Below are 16064 nucleotides of genomic sequence, written 5' to 3' on the forward strand. Positions count from 1 at the left end.
ACCATAATATTGTCCCTCACCACCCACCTCATTATAGCCCCTCTCACTCTGTGTTCATTTGACTTTAACAGATCTATTGTAGAGTACAATTGGCATATAATACCACAGGCCATCGCATGGCGAAGAACGGGTTCTGTTTTTACAAATGTCTTTTAAGTCAATTTTGTCTATAAGTCAGAACCATACCCTCCAGAGTATTCTAATGAATGGCATCTAACGCACATAAGACTGATAAGAAAGAATAATTGCTAAAAGTGAAGAGAGAGGGGAAACTAGTTCTGTCATTCATAGGAACAAATGTATATACATTTGTTGGACTTTTGAATTTAATAATATCATAAGAGATCATTCATATGTATGTGTGTCCATACGTCATGCATTTGTAACCCAGGGATAGACTGTGTATAGTGCTGCTAAAGTGCAGATGATCAACGATGAGTTTCTTCCCCAATTCTGGGTAGTATAGATGAAGCCACAATGGACTTGCAAGTAATATGAATGATTGACAGCAGAGATTACAAAGTGGTAGACGGTATTATTAGTTGTAATTCCATATATGCATGTTGCTCTAACTGCTGTGGTCAGAAATCCCAAGTCATGGAGCCATAGAGGCATAAACACAGCGTGGAAACAGGCCCTTCGGCCCAACTCATCCATGCCAACCATGATGCCTACCATTTGCCTGTGTTTGGCCCATATCCCCCTAAACCTTTCCGATCCCTGTACTTATCCAAATGTCTTTTAAATGTTGTTATTGTACCTGCCCCAACCACTTCCTCTGGTATGTATGGGCCACCCTCTGGGTGTAAAGGTTGCCCCTCAGGTTCCTTTTAAATCCTTTTAGTTTTTAGTTCCCCTTCCATGGGAAAGTAAAACAATTATTTGTTCTCAGACTGTTTCTCTTTCCTCCTTTGGAATGATTCCTATTTCTATTCCCACAGGAGCCTGAGGGCACGTACCACCAGGCTCAAGGACAGCTTCTATCCCATGGTGATAAGACTATTGAACGGTTCCCTCATACGATGAGATGGACTCTGACCTCACAATCTAACTTGTTGTGACCTTGCACCTTATTGTCTGCCTGCACTGTACTTCCTCTGTAGCTGTCACACCTTATTCTGCATTCTGTTAGTGTTATACCTTGTACTACCTCAATGCACTGTGTAATGAATTGATCTGTACAAACAGTATGCAAGACAAGTTTTTCACTGTACCTTGGTACATGTGACAATAATAAACTAATTCCAATCCCAAATTTGTAATTTATAGGAATTTGCTGTTTGTAATTCATAATTTGTAACTTATAGAAATTTGCTACCTCAATGCACTCTATACTAACTCAATGTAACTGCACTGTGTAATGAATTGGCCTGTATGCTTGGTATGCAAGACAAGTTTTTCACTGTACCGTGGTATAAGTGACAATAATAAACCAATACCAATACCTATTTCCAACCTCTCTGACCTTGTTTATGGCGACTGCCTTGGTTTCTTTTTCCGTAGTTTGGCATCATTTTTTTTTAATGTTAACACTTATGTGGAGCAACCAGGGACACTTTGCTTTTCTTGAAGGGAAATTGAAGCTTTACTGTTGTTTTACCCAGTGGAAAATGTTAAAGACTTGGGTTTGTGACAATTTTCGGGAAATGAAAGATATTACCCTTTGTTTATGATTGGGCTTTGAGCGTGCTGAGGTTTTACTCACAATACATCCAGCTTCTGATCATCAATGTTTTCTCCTTGAAAAATACAGAATTTGAATGTGCTTTTTCAAAGTGCTATGGCAACACCTTACTCAGTCAGAATCTTCTCTTTAAAATACACTATTTTTAGCAAGGTGTAACATTTCACAAGGAAAAGGGCTTTGAATGCACTTTGAGTTATACAATGTACAAAGAAAGTTGACAGTGCTTGCCAAATAACTACTTCCCTCCACACCCACCAAGCCATCTACCTCACAATTATTAATCCTTCTGTTCATTTGAAATCCTCCTTTATGATAAACTGCTGAATAAAACCCTTCTCCTAAAATAACATGTTTAGATCATTAAGACTTTCTTGTTATATCGAGATCTCCAGACCGCTCCCTGTCTGTGGATAGAATTTTGCAATATGCAATGATAATGCTGGTTTGCCCTCTTAGTTTATCCCACACAGTAGCGCCTCTGTACAGATATGGTTTCAGATCTAAGCATGAGCTTTTGAGTCAGGTACAGTATTTGGGTTTTGTTTCCCTGAAGTTCTTTGAATGTTCTATTCCCTGTTCTTCCCTTGGGATGGTGTCTCTCAGATAACTAGTGGGTGGGGGAGGCAGTTCACTTGGTTCAAACAGACAAGCATATCGCTTTCAGTTGATTCACTGCACCACCCCCACCTCCCCAATTAGAACAACATGCCTGACCCCATGCATTTCAACAAAGATAAGGACCATGATTTCAAGATCAGAAGCTGCATCTAGTGCTGGGAAAATCTGCAAAGAAAAGATTATATTTTCGTAAGATGGGTGTGATATGACATTTGTCTTTTGATCCCCATGTTTCCACTGTGATGAACCTATTGCTATAAGTAAGGGGCTCCAGAGAAGCCTAATCTTTTCACATGGAGTGGAAGAAAGTTTTGTCATTGTATTTGATCAGAATTAGAATCAGTTTTCTTATCACTGACTTACATGACGTGAAATTTCTTATTTTGCAGCAGCAGTTCAGTGCAAACACATAGAAGTTCCTATAAGTTACAAAACTGGAATTGGAATTGGTTTATTATTGTCACATGTACCGAGGTACAGTGAAAAACTTGTCTTGCATACAATTCACACAGATCAATTCATTACACAGTGCATTGAGGTAGTACAAGGAATAACACTAACAGAATGCAGAATAAGGTGTGGCAGCTACAGAGAAAGTGCAGTGCAGGCAGACAATAAGGTGCAAGGTCATAGCAAGGCAGATAGTGAGGTCAAGAGTCCATCTTACCATAATACGCATAGTCTTATAACAGTGGGATAGAAGCTGTCCTTGAGCCTGGTGGTACGTGCTTTCTGGCATTTGTATTCTCTGCCTGAAGGGAAAGGGGAGAAGGGAGAATGTCCGGGGTGGGTGGGGTCTTTGATTATGTTGGCTGCTTTACCGAGGCAGCGAGAAGTGTAGACAAGAGTCCATGGTGGGGAGGCTGGTTTCCATGATGAGCTGAGCTGTGTCCACAACTGTCTGCAGTTTCTTGTGGTCCTGGGCAGAGCAGTTACCATATCAGGCCGTGATGCATCTGGATAGGACGCTTTCTATGGTGTATCAATAAAAATTGGTAAGGGTTGATGGGGACATGCCAAATTCCTTTAGCCTCCTGAGAAAGTAGAGGTGCTGGTGAGCTTTCTTGGCCATGACGTCTAGGTGGTTGGATCAGGTCAGGCTATTGGTGATGTTCATTCCTGGGAAATTAAAGCTCTCAACTCTCCCGACCTCAGCACCGTTGATGTAGACAAAAAGAAATAATGAAGTTCATGGACTGTTCAGAAATCCGATGGCGGGGGGAAGAAGCTGTTCCTAAATCATTGAGTGTGGGTCTTCAGGCTCCTGTACCTCCTCCCTGATGGTAGTAACAAGAAGAAGGCATGTCTGAGATGGTGAGGGTCTTTGTGATTGATGCCACCTTCTTGAGGCACCGCCACTTGAAGATGTCCTCAATGGCGGGGATGGTTGTGCCCGTGATGGAGCTGGCTGAATCTATAACCCTCTGTAACGTCTTGCGATCCTGTGCATTGGAGCCTCCATACCAGGCGGTGATGCAACCAGTCAGAATACTCTCCAACTTATATCTATAGAAATTTGCAGGAGTCTTTGGTGACGTACCAAATCTCCTCAAACTCCTTACAAAATAAGAATTTGATGTTTAAGTTGTCTGTCTAGATGTTGAAAACATCATTTCCTTTCCTGAAGTCATCAATATAATTTTTTGCAATTCGTGCGTCAAGAATAATGCACAAAGTTTCAAAGAATCCATTGAACAGGGCACTCACCGGAGCACCCAAACTACTTCCATTGGTACAGTGTCACAGTTACAGCTTTCAACTACTGACACTTAACCATTATTCATCTTGATACCTTCGACACAGAGAAAGAGTAAGTCTCTCCTTTATTTGTGGTTAACATGGCATAGCCCCTGCACAAAATGCAGCTGGCTTTGCTGTGGCAAATATTTAAAGTACACCTAGTCTCCCAGGATGGGTATAACAGAGCTAACTACATGACTACTATAAAAAGTGCCTTTGTCCATATTGCATTTTATATTGGAATTGGTAGTGGAGTTGGTTTATTATTGTCACATGTACCAATGTGCAGTGAAAAACTTGTCTTGCATACCGTTTGTACTGATCAACTCATCACACAGTGCATCGAGGTAGTACAAGATAAAACAATAACAGAATGCAGAATAAATTGTAACAGCTACAGAGAAAGTGCAGTGCAGGCAGACAATAAGGTGCAAGGTACGAGGTAGATTGTGACGTCAGGAGTCCATCTTATGTCTGTCAGAGTGAGAGGTCACACAAAAAGACCGAGCAATTTGCCAGTTGCTTTGAAATTTTCATCCTTGCTAGTGCCCCATCTCCTGGATTCAACAAATAATTGGATCCCTGCTGACCGATTCCTTCAGAAATCTGTGAAACCCCAAATATCTGTTGATAATCTCAGCTCTGCTTTTTTCACTTGCAAGATTTTGATCCCAAGGAACATAAATGTCAGAAACAGAATCAGATTTATTACCACTGACTTATATGAGATGAAATTTATTGTGTTGCTGCAGTAATGCAGTGCAAGAAACTATCACAGTTAAGAATAGAAAATAGGACACTACAGCACAGTATAGGCCCTTCGGCCCACAATGTTGTGCCGACATTTTATCCTGCTTTAAGATCTATCTAACCCTTCCCTCCCACATAGCCCCCCATTTCTCTATCATTCATGTGGCTGTCTAAGCGTCTCTTAAATCACCCTAATGTATCTGCCGCCCCAACCTCTGCCGGCAGTGCGTTCCACGCACCCACCACTCTCTGTGTAAAAAACTTACCTCTGACATCCCCCTTATCTCTTCCTCCAATCACCTTAAAATTATGCCCCCTCGTGATAGCCATTGTCGCCCTGGGAAAAAGTCTCTGACTGTCCACTCAATCTATGCCTCTTATCATCTTGTACACCTCTATCAAGTCACCTCTCACCCTCCTTCTCTCCAAAGAGAAACGCCCGAGCTCGCTCAACCTATCCTCATAAGACATGCTCTCCAATCCAGGCAGCATCCTGGTAAATCTCCTCTGCACCCTCTCTAAAGCTTCCACATCCTTCCTATAATGAGGCGACCAGAATTGAACACAATACTCCAAGTGTGGTCTAACCAGAGTTCTATGGAGCTGCAACATTAGCCCGCAGGTCTTGAACTCAATACCCCGACTAATGAAGGCCAACACACCATATGCCTTCTTAGCAACCCTAATCGACCTGCACGGCAACCTTGAGGGATCTATGGACGTGGACCCCAAGATCCCTCTATTCCTCCACACTGCTAAGAGTCCTGCCATTAACAATGTTAAGAAAATATTGCAGGATTCTCCCTGCAATTCAAAGAACCAGGAATGGTCAAGAGTCATAGTCATAGTGTCATACAGCACAATAACAGGCCCTTTGGCCCATCATGTCCATGCTGACTATTGTACTTATCTACACTAATCCCAATAACCCACATTTGATCTGTAGTCTTCTACACCTTGGCGATTCAAGTGCTTGTCTGGGTGCTTCTAAAATGTTGTGAGAGTCTCTGCCTCCACAACCCCCTCAGGCAGTGCGTTCCAGATTCCAAGCACCTTTTGTGTGAAAACAATCCCCCCCCAGACCCCCTCTAAACCTCCTATCTCTCACCTTGATCCTGTGCCCTTGCAACAGTGGGAAAAGATTCTTACTATCTACCCTATCTATCTCTTCATCATTTTGTATCCTTCTATCAAATCCCACTCAGCCTCTTTCCAGGGAACACAAACCCAGCCGATCCAATCTCTCCCTTGAAATGGTACAATTCAGGCAACATCCTGGTGAATCTCCTCTGCACCCTCTCTGAGGCAACCACGTCCTTCCAATATAGATCAGTTGCAGCTGTGGGCAGAGAAGTGGCAGATGGAGTTTAATCCCAGCAAGTGTGAAGTGTTGCACTTTGGGAGATCAAATGTAAAAGGAAAATACACAGTTCATGGCAGTACCCTTAACAGCATTGGCGTCCTCAAGTGGCCACACAAGCTGATAGGGTGATAGGGTGGTAAAGAAGGCGTATGGCATGCTTGCCTTTATTAGTTGAGGTTAGGCCACTATAAAACTGCAACATCTGGAGTATTGCATTCAGTTCTGTTTGCCCCATTATAGGAAGGATGTGGAGATAATGGAGGGGGTGCAGAAGAGTTTTACCAGGATGTTGCATGGATTAGAGGGTAGATCCTGTCAGGAGAGGTTGGGCAAACTTAAGGTTGGAACGACAGAGCAGAGACCTGATAGAAATTTATAAAATTATGAGAGGTATAGACAGACAGCTGGTATCTTTTCCCCGGAGTCCAAACGTCTAATACTAGAGGGCATGTATGTAAGGTGAGATGGGGTAAGTTCAGAGGAGATGCGCAGGGCAAGTTTTTTACACAGAGAGTGGTGGATGCCTTGAATGCGCTGCCAGGGGTGGTGGTGGAGGTAGATATGATAGAGAATTTTAAGACCCTCGATGCAGGCACATGAATGTGCAGAGAGTGGAGGGAGATGGACCATGTTCAGGCAGAAGGGATTAGGTGTCATTAGCTTAATTAGTTCAGCACAACATCGTGGGCCAAAAGGCCTGTTCCTGTGCTGTACTGTTCTATGTCCTAAACAATGAGATGACAATGACAGAAACCGCACCCTTTCTTTTACCATTATCGTGTGTGTGGTCATCTACTGGAAGGCCATCTCGTGATCATGACCAAGGGAAATGCAGGGACTCTCCCAGAGCAAGCAGCTGGCTGCACTGACAGACCGGCTGACCACAGTAGATTGGCCCTTGGGTAGGTAGATGGTAGGCGCTGGTGTTGTTGGCCATGTGAGAGAGAATAGGTTACAGGCAAATGTTAGGCGATGGGACTGATAGAGATGCTCTGAAAGCTAGTATAGACTCAATGGGCTGAATGCTCTCATTGTATGTTGTAATGAAATATGCAAGATATGTCCCATATATGACTATTCAAGTGCAACAGATGTTTCAAGCATGATTTCTCTTAAATATATCTATGTCCAGTCTTAATGCTTGACAAATCTCTTGCACCAATAATCGCTAAGGCATGGAAGGTTATGGAGCAATGCTGGTAAATGGAATTGGTATAATGGTTTCTTGATGGTCAGTATAAAGGGTGTGGGCTGAAGGGCCTGTTTCTGTGGTATAAGACTATAACCATGTTAGAGTTTTTGAGGTTTTAACTAGCAGAGTAGACATAAGGTACCAGTTGATTTGATCAAATGTTACACAAGAGATTATTAAATATAATTGAAGCACTACATATTGGGAGAAATATACTGACATGGATTAAGGACTGACAGAAAACAAAGAGCAGAAATAAATGGATCATTTTCAAATTGGGACATTGGGACTTGTAGGGTGTTGTGGGGATCAGTGCTGGGGATCTGGATGTTCACAATCGGTATCAATGACAGATGAGCAGACTTGTACGGGGTTGATGATTCCCCTTGCTGCAGGTCTAGAACCATGGATCACCATCTCAAAATAAGGGGTTGGACATTCAGAAGACAGATGAGAAGAAATTTCTTCACCCAGAGAATGGTGAGTCTTTGGAAATTGCAGACCAGGGGAGGCTCATCTCTGAGCATACTCGTCAGAGATAATGAATTTATTAAGACAAACAAGGGTCATGAGGTTCGTGCAAGAAAGCGGTGCTGAGGTAAAAAATCAGCCGTGATCTTGTTGAATGGCAGAGGAGGCGCGAGAGGTCCTGTTTTTTATGTTCTTGTTTGCACATCATGAACATGTGTGTGAGTGTGTGAATGCATGGGTGAATGCATGCATTGTGTGTGTGTGTGTTTGTGTGTGTGTGTGTGTGTGTGTGTGTGTGTGTGCACATCTGCATTCTCGTCAGCGTGAATGAATATAAGTAAGTAAAGTTTTTATTCAATTCTCTTGTCATTCATAAGTACAAATCCTCTGCTATTGTTTGGAAATGAAATGTAATCTTACGTTCCAATGACTTGTAGAACTACTTGTAAGTTATGACCTTATGCTGCAGGTCAGATATTTATCAGTGTAACGGCAATGATGTGATGTGTTGAAGGCAAAAGCAACAGTCAGCCTGTGTGGTGAGATGAATGAACCAACACAGCTTGGACACCAAACAACTAGACTGATTAACTCCCTATATTCAGTTATAGAGGAGAATGTTTGCTCAGCTGCCGACCTATAGATAATAGAAATAAGTAAATATTAGAAAAACTTCGCTACTATTTCAGAACACATTTAAATTTATGAGGCTATGCTGAACAAACTTTGATCTGGCTCCAACATTCTCAAGGCATGCAAACTGCTATCAATAGGCCAGGATTTTTATTTATCAATATAAAGTGTACGGCAAGTGACATTGTAAGAGTGCCTCTGAAGGCAAACCAGGTCCTTTTGTGTGAAGCATCATGCCAAGCAGGAGGTTCCCAGATTCACGCTGTGGTCTCAGTTGACCTAACTAGTTTCGGTCAGAACAGCAACTGGCTGCAATTGGCCTCAGTGCCCTGAGTTAGGGAGGGTAAAACTATCCAGTATTTTCACTAGACTCTCTCATGCTTTGTGCTGTAAGTGTGTGCATGCACATGCATGTATGTGTGTGTACATGTATGCACAGGAGTGTATGTTACCTGTTGTGCTCACAGATATGTCCATGTATCCACACGTGTACACGCATGCATGCTTCAACATATGCATAGCTGGTCACTTGCCCCTGTATGTTTCAAGGGTGCTGAGGTGAGGATGATCAAGAGCTTCAGGTTCCTAGGTGTAAACATCACCAATAGCTTGTCCAGGTCCAGCCACATAGACGCTATGGCCAAGAAAGCACAGCAGTGCCACTACTTCCTCAGAAGGCTAAGGAAATTCAGCATGTCTCCGTTGACCCTCACCAATTTTTATGGATGCACCATGGAAAGCATCCTATCCGATGTATCACTGCTTGGTATGGCAACTGCTCTGCCCAAGACCACAAGAAATTGCAGAGAGTTATGGACACAGCTCAGCACATCAAAGAAACTAGCCTCTTCTCCATGTAATTCATTTACACCTCGCTGCCTCAGAAAAGCAGCCAATATAATCAAAGACGCCTCCCACCCCAGTCATTCTCCCTTCACCCCCGTCCCATCGGACAGTAGATACAAAAGCTTGAAAACATGAACCACCAGGCTCAAAGACAGCTTCTGTCCCACTGTTATAAGATTCTTGAACGAACCTCTTGTACATTAAAGGTGAACTCTTGACCTCAAAATTTATCTCATCATGGCCCTTGCACTTTATTGTCTGCCTGCACTGCAGTTTCTCTGTAACTGTAGCACTATATTCTGTGTTCTGTTATTGCTTTTCCCTTGTACTACCTCAATGCACTGTTGTAATGAAATGATCTGTATGGATGGCTTGCAAAACAAAGTTTTACACTGCATCTCGTTACATGTGTCAATAATAAACCAATTCCAATATATGCAGTAGAGAACATGATTGAGATTACTGTGAGACATCACCATTGTCAAGTAGCCTACCAATATTCACTTGGCTCGGACATGAATATTGGCCATAACATCCAAGTACATCAGTAAGGTGTGTTCTCCAAGAAGTGTTGCCATGAGATATCTCTTTATGAAGAACACACCCACTGTGTCGTGGGTGCGATGTCATGGCCATCACCATTACCAATGTTCTTGGCTCCTCCAAGAGTAGGGGAGAAGTGATGTAGATTTGGTTGGTGTGCCTGGAGATCCTCAAATTTGACTCCATGTCCTGGGAAGTCTGATGTCCCTACATTTCCACCTCCTGACATCACTGCTACTTCAACATTTTATGAGGAAAACAACCCATTTCTACCTGGTAAAGGGGGATTCAGCTGATTGGAACACCATGGGCGGGAGCATACTGGGAAGTTGGGAGCTAGGCTCTGGTATCGTATTGAGCACCAGGCAGCTGGTACCTTGGCTGAGCCAAGGAGAGGAGTTTCCAAGATGACTGTTAAGTTAGTTATTCATTTTTGGGGGGATCTGGGCATTGTTGGCAATGCCATCATTTGTTCCTCTTGGACGGAGTGACCTGCCTAGCCAATGGAGAAGAACATTTGGGGAGTCAATCACATTGGTGGGTCTGGAGTCACATGTCAGCCATACTGGGCAAGGACGGCTGATTTCCTTACCTGAACCAAATGGATTTTTACAACAATCCAGTAATGGTCACCATTCTTATTTTTATTTCGCATTCCAGATTATTAACCAAATTTACGCTGGCTTTGATCTCAGGTCTCTGAATTGGATTACTATGCTACCACATGTCCAGGAAGGTTCAAACTGCCCTGGTGGCTTCCTATTCCTCCTAGAGCAACTTTCTTCTTAGCAAGACTCCTCTGATCCAGTTCCTCAGCTGCTTTCCCAGCTCAACAAGTGGCTCTAGCTATTTATCACATTTACACTTACACAGACTTCAAATGATTCTATCAACGGAATCTGAGGTAACTCAAGAGATATTTCAGTGCAGACACATTCAGAGGGGGTCTGGGACCTGAGTAACAAAGCAAATAATGATACATGCTCTTAACCAATCAATTTGAAGAATCATTACATTTTCAGTGTAGAGTCCGAAGCAAGAAATACTGGTTAGAATGTTTAATTCAATCTGAATCAGGTTTATTATCACTATTATCACTATATATTGTGAAATGTGTTGTTTTGCAGCAGCAGTACAATGCAAAGACATAAAATTACTATAAATTACAAAAATAAATAAATAGTGCAAAAAAAAGGAAGAACGAGGTAATGTTCATGGGTTCAAGGACCGTTCAGAAATCTGATGGCAGAGGGGAAGAAGCTGTTCCTGAATCATTGAGTGGCTCCTTGAGTCTCCCGTACTTCGTCCCCAACGGTAGTAACGAGAAGAAGGTGTGTCCCAGATGGTGAGGGTCCTTAGTGATGGATGCCCCCTTCTTGAGGCACCGCCTCTTGAAGACGTCCTCGATGGTGGGTGAGTTGTTTCCATGACAGAACTGGCTGAATCTGCAACCCTTTGCAATCTGTTGCAATCCTGAGCATTGGAGCCTCGATACCAGGCGGTGATGCAACCAGTTGGAATGCTCTCCACTGTACATCTGTAGAAATTTGCAAGAGTCTTTGATGACATACCAAATCTCCTCAAACTCCTAATGAAGTAGAACTGCTGGCGTTCCTTCTTTGTGATTGTGTCAATGTGTTGGGCCCAAGACCAATCCTCCAAGATGTTGACGCCCAAGAACTTGAAGCCGCTCACCCTTTCCACTGCTGACCCCTCAATGTTCTCCCAACTTCCCCTTCCTGAAGTCTACTATCAATTCCTTGATCTTGCTGACGTTGAGTGTGAGGTTGTTGCTGTGACAACCCTCAACCAGCCAATCTATCTCACTCCAATGCAAGATCATGTAGAAAGTGACACAAAATGAGATTTAAACAAAGATGGGATTCAATGAGCAATAAAGAGCAGGAAGCAAACAAAAAATATTTTGTTAAATCTCTACAATAATTAAAACACTATATTTGTAAAAGTTGATTTTTCATCTCAGAGAGGTCATTTGGCATTGATTAAGGTTTACCATGACACTGTAGGGATGCTTACACTGTAATTGCTAATCTTTAACTCTTTTCCTGAGGATTTTAGTCTCTACTTTTGAACGAGGTACATGTTTGATTGGTGAGATATAATTAAAATGCAGGAATTTCAGACTACAACTTCCTCGTGTCCATGTGCAGGTTCCATGTGCTGCTATGGAATTTATAAAGGAGTTAACCAGAATGCTGCCTGGATTAGAGGCCAGGTGCCATAAGGAGAGGTCGGACAAACAAGGATTGTTTTCTCTGGATAGGGGAAACCTGATAAATGTTTATAAGATTATGAGAGGCATAGATAGGGTAGACAGCCAGAATCTTTTTCCCAGGGTAGAAATGTCAAGTACTAGAAGGCATAGCTTTAAGGTGAGACGGGGGAAAGTTCAAAGGGAGATGTGTGGGGAAAGTCTTTTTATACAGAGAGTGGTGGGTGCCTGGAATGGGCTGCCAGGGGTGGTGCTGCAGGCAGATATGATAGAGGTGTTTAAGAGACTCTTGGATAGGCACATGAAGATGAAGATAATGAAGGGATATGGACATCATGTAGGCAGAAGAGATTAGCTTAATTAGGTGTCATCTGTTTAATTAGTCCAGCACAACATTATGGGCCAAAGGGTCTGTTCCTGTGCTGTACTGTTCTATGTTCTATGTCCTGTTTACCACGCACTTATCCTCACCAGTATAAAATCTGGCCTATTAACACCAATGTACAACTGCAATATTGATTGAATGGTAGTTGTGCTATGATGGTAAAAATATAAAATTATAAAACGTCAGATTATTTAAGCACTCTTTATGTGTCTGTAACAGATTTGCAATTTCAATGCATTGGTCATGAAGTGAATTTCAAATTTTACGCAATTCTCCAGAAAGTTAAAGTGAATCCTAACTGGAGGAAAACTCATTAACTTTCTCACTTTGTTTTGCTCTTAATATTAGTTTAACTTGTTATAGATAGACACTTGACAAAAGAAATCATCTTGAGAAGATTTCAGTTGTGGAATTTTACTCGCTATCCAAAGGTTAGTTGGGAGACTGATTCCAACCACTTCAGTTGCCCTTTTTTGGGTAGATTAACTTGGGAAGAAAGACAAAGATGCAGTGAGGCAATTTTTGGCAGATGTTTTCATATCGCTTTCCTTCCCTTATCTGTTACCTGTAGGGACAACAAGGCTGAAAATGGAGAAACAGATCTCTCGGTAAAACCAGACAGAACACGCCACATGTGTGCTTTCACTGTAGCACCTCACTGTCACACTGAGTGTGCAAGGTCTAACCAACATACAGTGCTGGACAAACAGTAAGACATTACAGGAAAGCATAGTTATAGGTGACTGCATTTGATCAAAGGCTTAAGAAGCCTGTTACATAAAGGGGATAGAGGAGCAATAGTTTCCCTCTAACTGAGCTGTGTTCACTTCAAGTTCATACCCCAATCGTTGGCGCTATGGTGGTTGAGCTGCTGTCTCACAGCTCCAGCAACTCAGCTTCAATCCTGACCTCCGGTGCTGCCTATGTGGAGTTTGCACGTTCTCCCTGTGACCAAGTGGTTCTCCCCCAGGTGCTCCAGTTTCTTCCCACATCCCAAAGATATGCAGGTTGGTAGGTTGATTGGCTAATGTAAGTTTCTCCTGGTGTGTAGGTGAGGGGTAGAATTGGGGGCGGGAGTAGATGGTAACTTGGGGAGAATAAGTTCAGATTAGTGCAGGATTGGCGGGAACGGATGTCCAGTGGTCAGCATGAGTTATATGAGCTGAAGAAGCTGCTTCCACACTGAATGACTCAAGAAGATAAACTGGTATTCTCGTGGAAAAAGCTGAGAAGACAGGTAATTCTTGGGTCAAGTGTCCTGTCCACTTCTGAGGTCCAACATCCTGACCTTGTTTATCCTCCAAACCAGGGGAGGAAGTTTCAAGCAATCAGTCGAAGAACTGTAGAGGTGAGGTTGAAAATATTTTCCACCCAGCAAGAGCTGGAACTCACTGTCTAAAAGGGTGATAGAGGCAAGAAACTTTCACCACATCCTATGAGCTTGAAGGGATGTGACCTTTAAAGCTTTGAACCCAAGTACTAGAAGGTAGGTTTAGGCTGTGTAGATTGTTTTCATTCAGCACAGGCACAATGGGCCAAATATCTTCTTCATGTGTGTTTATTTTGTATGATTCTATAGTTTCCCATTTTGAATATTATGGAATCATCACTCCTTAATTACACCCTCCGTCCAATGCAATAAAACTGTGAAACGTTGCTAGAGCATCTGCAGAAATTTATTGTAGAGGACATCAATATATTAAAAGGTCACACAAGAGACTGCAGATGCTGGAACCTGGAGCAACAAACAGTCTGCTGGAGGAACTCAGCGGGTCAAGCAGCATATGTGGGAAAAAAGGAACTGTTGACATTTTCGCTCAGAACTCTGCATCAGGACAAAGAAAGGTCCTGATGCAGGGTTTCGACCCGAAACAAGGACGACTTCTTTCCGCCCACAGATTCAGCTTGATCCACTGAGTTCCTCCAGCAGATTGCTCGTTGCAGTATATTAAAAGATATGTGCCGGAAGTGCCTGTTCAAAGGTAAAGCAAATAATATACGATTGAAAGTGCCAATGAATGTTGCAAAATTCATTCCAAAGGACAAGGAAACTTCTTTTCATGTAGATGCCATATGGTACGTATGCTGTAAATTACCTTTGTGTCTAAAAATAGGTAAAACAAGTGAAGGGAGGGCAGAGTTTTATTCAAGTGGGTGTCTTGAAAAGAAAATAAGTAATAAAGCATCATGTAACATTATAAAGCTTTCGTTTGCAATAGACTAACAATCTATTAAAATGTCCCAAAGAAAGGTTAAGCAGGAAGGCACAAGTCTATGACTGTTCACCCACTAAATAAATACGCTCTCTTTTATTTGTGAGAGGATTATTGCAGTTCTGTGTGTTACTTCAGCGTCACTGTATGGGGCTTAGGTGTATAGACTTTCTACTTTTGTTTTGCAAAGCCATTGCTGTCAACAAGTGTTACAGTGTGCACTGTGCAATGAGTTTACTGTCCTCGATGGGGATTCATGTTTCACCTTGGTGCTTAGTGATGGGTAAAAAGGGAAGGGACAGTCATGTGCCATCTTTTTTTACATAACCTCGTTACCATAGGAACAGGCGTTATTAGTAGGTGGTGTCCTTTTCATCACGGCCTAAAGTTCTAATAATTCTAAAGGATAAAACAGAACGGTGTAACCTTATCTGACGTGATCTATCACATGAAGCAATTTCTCAGAAACATGATCAGTATTTGAGACAACAACCTTTTTGGGGGAAAAAAGGCTTTGAAAAATCTATTCATTTTTGCAGACTGATAATTTTATAATAATGAGTCATAAAAACTGAGAAAGAAACAACATCCACTCACTTCAGTCAAGTCCAAATTCTGAAAAGATGACAAAGCTCGCTGACAGAAATCTGTTCAGTGCAAAGTTGCAACACTCCATAAAGCCCATAACTGAAACCAGGTGTAGCCCTGTTATTTATGATCTGTGCTTGTCTTTGTTATGTAGTCAACTTTCGATGTAGTTCATCTTTTTTATATGACTTTGTCATACTGGTATTTCTCATCAGAGGTAGATGTTCAAATATTAATCAAGCCAGGATTTGCAAACACCACCACTGAGTTCATCACACTGCACTCATGCTTTTTTACTGCTATAACACGATAATCGCAAGCACAGACCAAATAAAGTAATGGTGCGGTCCAGCAACATAAGTTGACCAGTCTAGTTCACCTCTGTAGCCAGCCCAATGTGCCCATTGCAGAGAGTTAACTAGTTAAAAGCTGGCATGGTTTTGTCGTCAAAATTTCTCTGCTTAGGAGTAGAATTCTGGTATCAAAAGGACTCCAGCCATATTTTCCCGCTTGTGCTCAAGAGGATGTCAATACGATATTTATATTTCTAAGAAACCTTGTGTTACAGAAAGTCGTGTTATAGCAAAACAGACTGTAGTTACCTTCAAAGTACACATTTAAGCAGTTTTCCCAATCGCGTTCACACTATAACAATGTGGCCAGTGTAATGCAAATAGTTATTGATAGCGTTATAACTAATTCACATTATGGAAACCCGAATTATAGCAGAATTAGCTGTATATATTTTCACAGAAGTAATATGGTGGTTGGAAATGCCACTTAAGCTTACAGACTCTCAGCA

Source organism: Pristis pectinata, chromosome 2, assembly GCF_009764475.1.
Source record: "Pristis pectinata isolate sPriPec2 chromosome 2, sPriPec2.1.pri, whole genome shotgun sequence".
NCBI classification, from domain to species: Eukaryota; Metazoa; Chordata; class Chondrichthyes; order Rhinopristiformes; family Pristidae; genus Pristis; species Pristis pectinata.